Source organism: Ammospiza caudacuta, chromosome 4 (genome assembly GCF_027887145.1).
Source record: "Ammospiza caudacuta isolate bAmmCau1 chromosome 4, bAmmCau1.pri, whole genome shotgun sequence".
Lineage (NCBI taxonomy): Eukaryota > Metazoa > Chordata > Aves > Passeriformes > Passerellidae > Ammospiza > Ammospiza caudacuta.
In genome coordinates this window covers 31,533,926-31,540,152 of record NC_080596.1, presented here as the reverse complement: position 1 = coordinate 31,540,152, position 6,227 = coordinate 31,533,926, and positions in this window count along the sequence as shown.

Sequence of the window (6,227 nt, the reverse complement as noted above, 5' to 3'; positions counted from 1 at the left end):
ACCACTGAGCTATTGGTTACACACAGATCAGAACACTAGGAAGTATTGTCTTTAAAGGTGGAACACAGGATGTTTCTGCATAATAAAGCTGCTTTGTAGTTCTGAGAGAAAAAAGAAAATTTTGACTCTGCTACCTGCAGTCTGGCAGATTGCACATTCCCTAAGCAATGTCTCTTACTAAGATCACTGAAGACCACAGAAATAAAACTAAAGAAAAAAAAATCACAGCAAATAGTGCTTTTAATCTAGACAAGCCCTGACAAACATCAGCCTTCCTTGTCCTATGAAATTATGATACCATTTTATTTTAAGACAACCCCCTGTTGACTTCAATATGACATGCATACCTTACCTTTACTCTTCTCAACCTGCTGATTTTACATGGCTCAAGATGAGTTTATTTCTGGGAGGACAAAATTAATCCTATTCTAACAGGAAGATCTGCAAAGTCATTAACATTTTCAGTGAATGCACCATTTTCCCCCTGTTTCTCTAGAAGTATCATTCTTTATTGTAATCTCTCTCCTTCACGCTGCAATGTCTCATTTAAAGAATCAGTGTAAGTAAACAATGTCTCCTGAAGCAACAGACAAGGCTTTCATGAGAAATAATTGTTTGACTGGTATATTTCCCAAGTGGCTACAAAAATTATTTCCAAACTACACCATCCAGGAGAATAAAATATCCAGCCATTTCTCATTAAACAAGGTCTCTTGGGGGCCAGCTCCCAGGGATGCTTCTGTGCTATCTAGATACTTTTTTACACTAAATTCCCAAACCCCAAATTGATTTTAATCAACTTTGTTTTATTCCTCAACTCATTCCACATGCGCTCACTCTCTATTTTTATTTATTTATATTTTAAAGTCCAGTGATTTTGAGATATTGTCTTTCATATTTATACCCTCAAGGGCATTTGAAGTTCTGATGACATTGAGATCACTAAATTCTAGCTAACTCTCAACTCTTATCTTATTTATCATCCTTGTCTTGTTTTCCAGCAATATGAGGAGCAAGTACAAAATAGCCTGTGCTTTTACTGAGTAGCCTGCAAAATCAGAATGGAGTCCTGTCCTCCAGGAAGAGGTACCCCTTATCAAGTCCATAATTTCCAGCCAGTCAATATAAACTAATTGAATTTCCAATGATTAATGATCTATCCTTTTTACAGGCTTTCCTTATCTTTCTTTTCTTTTAAATCATGCCTGGGAGGTCTATACCAATTTTCAGTGATTTTTAGGTTTTAATTTGCCTATCTTTCTTCTTCATCTAAACTGTCCCTACTCAGGTGTTCAAACTACATATGCCATTTATTTCTTTGGTCCAGAAGGCTTCTTTGTCCATATTGCCATATGTCTTTATGTCCTGCTCTGTCTATGCCTTTTACTATATATATTTATCAAGGTGTTCCAACCTTTATTCTTGGAACATATTTACAAAATGGGTATTAAGAAAAATATATATTTGTGTACCTAATTAAAATCCTACTGACAGATTTGTTTTTATAAGAAAGCTGGCACCTCTGCCTGCATGGCATAAGGAGTACTCTGATAATGCATGCAATCCTGAGGAAATGAGGTATTTCAATGAGTGTGGCTTTCCTGGACAGTGGCAGTTAAATCCAGACATTTTGCTGTTCAGCAGAAGCTGCAGATATCCACCTCAACTGAAAAATCTGACCCTTAATTGCTTAGTATTAAGCAGCCATATCTGAAAATCATCATTTCAAAGAGTCTGTGCTACAGTATCCATGTGTGCTTGATGGGAATAAGAATACTTATCACCTGTAAAGTTATGTTTACAATTTTTACAGAACATTGAAGACTCTTTCTACGAGACAGCAGTGCTGTTTTTTTGAGCCAAACACCTACACAAATGAAGAAGCAGCTATTGCAACCAGGAATGATGAAACTGTAATCAGACATAGACTAAGCTGGGAAGCTCTGACCCTTCTGTGTGTTTACACTGTTTGATGCTAACTCTACTCTAATGTTATGAAGCAGGATTAGGTCAAAGATAAAGATTTCTCACTGTCAAAACTCCATTTCATTCAGAAGGTCAAAAGATAATGGAAAACAGAAATCAGTCTGTGCTGCTGTACGTGCATCAAGCAGCCTGGGGCAGTCAGGGCTGCTCAGCACTGTGACTTCTGCTTTAGTGCAGTATCTATGCTACCCTCAGTGATTTTAACTTGTAGAGCTCAAGCAGAGCAGAAACCTGAATTTCTGAAACTACAGACTTACCCCTTACAGAATTTTTCTGAATGTCATGAAAGAGTTTAGGGTTACTTACCTAAACCACTTATGTAGCATGGCACAAGAATGCCTTGATTTGCTTAGTGGAAGGCTTTGATTCTTTTTACATCCATCACCTTGGAAACAAAATGTGAATATGTGGTTGTTCCCTTTCCAGCTCGAGGAGTGCTGGATTTAGAGCCTTGACAGCTGATGTGCTGTTCATAGCCACTGACATGCACAGTTCAGCAGTAAAAGGTTGGAGCTTTCTTTTACTGTCCTGCCAAGATGCCTCCATCCTGATTGGGAAAGAAACTGCAGGTAAGGACACACACATAGCTCCCACCTTCCCACAATTTCTTCCTAAAGAGAATAAATTAAACAAATTAAATAAATTAAATAAAATAAATCTGTCATTCTTCTTGTAGTTTTCGTGACTCAGGGAAAAGACTCCTAGTCCATACTTATTAAAATGATTGAAACACAAGTTTAAAGAGTTTCAGTATAAAGACCTTTTTTTCTTATTTAAATAATATATTTTCTATATATTAAATGAACCAAAAGAAATCTCATGCTGGCTAGTTATAATGTTATTCATGGTCCTGCTTTCACCAGGCAATATGATGCTAACGGAGAAAAACACCTACTAATTTTGTACATCATCAGATTATATGATATTGAAACTGACAACTAAAATTTGAGAAATGCTTAGCCTCAAAACTTACTTTCTCTTTAAGTAATTGCCTTAATTGCAGGTAAGATTCAAAGGGAGGATGTCTTCAGTGTTTGCTACTTTATATGCTGTGCAATAGACAGTGGAGAGATAAACACATCCATGGAGAAAGGGAAGGAGTCACCTCAATGAATATGTTGTGCTGTGTGGTTATTCTTGCTAAATCTCTTGAGATGCCTCCCCTTAGAGCTTTTCCTGGAGGTTTACCACGTCCTTCTGTTGATGTAGTAAGGCACACAAAGCACAGCCACATTCCTCCTTTGCCAACCACGGATACATTTTCAATTTCAATTACTTTTGACTGCTAGATAAAATTTTAACTCTGACTTGACTTTTAGGAGCAGTTGCAAAAGAGTGCAGAATAATAATCAGGATCCCCTTGAGCATAAACACAGACTTATTTGGGCTCATGGACTCACTCAACTGCAGAACACTTGTTGCCAGCTTGGATTCTTTTTACTGATGCATATGTGAGGCTGGTTTAGTAACAGAAGAGGTTATAATAATCCAGCTGCTTTACAGTAAAACAACAAAAAAATGGAATAGACTAGATTTGAGTGACTTGAAAATGTCTTCAGTTCCCTTAGCAGAACAAAAAATCTGTTCTATGTGAAAAATTACTCCAATGTTACTCATGTAAGTACTCACTGAAGTACCCCGACCAACAGCCCCTTTTTCCAGTGTTCAGATGTGGTTTTACTCCCCTTAAACCCATCAGAAAAATAAAATTATTGCAAAACTACTTGTTACTAAAATGGGTTATATTTGCAGACATCAATCCATGCAGTTCTGGAGGCCTGGCAACAAGTTAATGAGGTTTGAGTATTCAGCAAGTGAGGTAAAACTGACCCAGAGAAACAACAGAGCTGTCAGGCTGTCATTTCTAGCTGGCAGCATAATAAAACCTACAAGAGAGGGCAGTTAAGAATAAATGCATAATAATAATCTGGTTGGAAATAACACTCTAACAATCCTTTTCCTTATTTAGGGATAGCCCTTCTTAACTCAGTAAATTGTTTGTGTATTTATTTATTTGACAGATATGCAGCAAAGGCAGTTACCACGTGGAGTAAATGTGGGCTTATTTAGCAATTTTTTTTTTTTTTTTTGGCTAGGCACAGACACTATTTAATTTTAAAAACAATTCTCCAGGAGAATAATTAAATTCATGTAACTCAAGTATTACTGCCAAAATACCTCTCACAGGGTTGAGCAGCACTTAAATATATACTGCTTGAATTCTGATGTCAGTGCTCCCAATTGTAAGATGACAAAAACTGAAAACATATTATAGCTGAATATTAAATACACTGTTTGGAAAATACTCAGGGCACATAAAAAATGTGGATGTTCATTATAAACACCTCCATCAGAAATTAATTTCTCCTCCACAATCTGAGTCAAGGAGAAGAAATGAACCCAACTTTCTCCACTTCCCAAAAAGAGAATTTGCCTCTATTTCCTCAGATGTGCTCAGCACTTGCTATCTGTGTGCTCCAGAGTTTCTGATGCACCCAGCCTGTCTGCAGCAAAGGAAAACAAATGGAAGCTGTTCCAGCATTCATCCAATAGTTTCTTGCTGTAAACAGATATTACTGATTGTAGTTGCTCACCATGGAGTGCGAGTAACTCACATCCCTGACATCCCTGCCTCTGTGCCTTACACTGGGTCACAAATGGAACAGAGGGAACTTTGGGAACAGAGGGAACATTCCACAAATGGAACAGAGGGAACTTTGCATCAACTACTTAGACAGCAATTGTGTCAGATGCCAGAAACAAAAATAACTGCAATACGGAGCCCAGGACATTCCACCAGGTAGGTGGAACATAAGTAAAAGTTCCTGAAAAGAGAACTCATAGAAGAATAAATACCCTAATCTATGGGATACAGAGGGAAATGAGGAAAAAATACCACTTCCATTCTATGGCAGTTTTTTGAATGTGGTACTTCATTTCTCTGTCTTTTTTTGCAATCATTGAAACACTTCCATGTTTCAGAACTACTGTTTCAGCATTTCATTCTCATTCCAGCACTCCTGAAAGGGCATTTTTGAGGAACAAGTAATGTAAAAGGAAAATACAATTCAGCTCTGACTTTGGAGTGATCTGATTGCCTTGTATCTCTCCATCATCTGGTCAGCACCTACAAAATATTTCCCAAGTTGTATAGTTTGGTGTGAATTGCAAAAAGTTAGACAATATATTCCTTCTCATATTTAAAACAGAAGTGAAACTGAAAAAATAACCTGAAATGTTGTGGAAATGGCCTCCTTCTCCAAAGATTATTAAAATCAACCAACAAAAAAACCTTCCACTCTTTTCCAACTTGAAAAGTGTTTACATAATAAGGGAACATAAAACTGACATGCATTTCCTTTTCTGTCTTAGAAATCTATTGTCTAAGAATTGTTTTGGAAATTTCAGTTTAACCTTGCTGAAGCTTTATCTACACTATATATGTTTAGAAATACAGGGAACTCCTTAATTCCAGGCCAGAACATGTGGGTGATGCTCCTATACAAATGCTAGGAACATAAGCATTTAAATTTGCTTTTCCTTGTTATTGCCAAGACTTTTGAATATTCTGTGTGTGACTGTTTCCCTCTGTCATCTATTAACTTACATTTTTTCAAGTTTTATTGCATCTTTTCTATGCTATATTATGTGTTAAATTCTCCTTTTAAATAGAGCTGGAATTACACTTTAGCTCAAGATCAGGAAATAGTAAATTTTCATGTCTGGCGCTAGGCAGTAAAAACCTGTATATCACTCTCATAAATATGGCATGTCTAAGAGAATAGAAAATGTTCCAGGATGTATTTATTTTTTTTCTTTCTGTTGAACAATATTGGTAACCCAACATGAAAAATCATTCCATTTAGGATTTCCACAGCAGCATATGATACAATTTCAGGGGGGAATAAAGATACTTTTTAAGTCTTTAACTATTTCCTCCTCATTGACCCAAATATGTTAAGTGTCACTTAACACTCTGGGTCAGTGATCTTCAGGAGGCATCATGGAAAGAGTTAAAAAGCTGAAGAACTGTTCTTCTGCTGTAATCTTGGTACAAAAAGGAGCATTAATTTTACTTTAAAGGCCTTTTACCCTGCTTTGACAAAATCATTCTCGGAACACTATTGTCAATTCTATTTTAAAAATATCTTACTGCTGGAAAGGTAATGGAAAAAAAAATGTAATTGCATTGATCTGAGTGCTGGAAATTTGCATGAGTTATGAATGACAGCCTGAGAAAT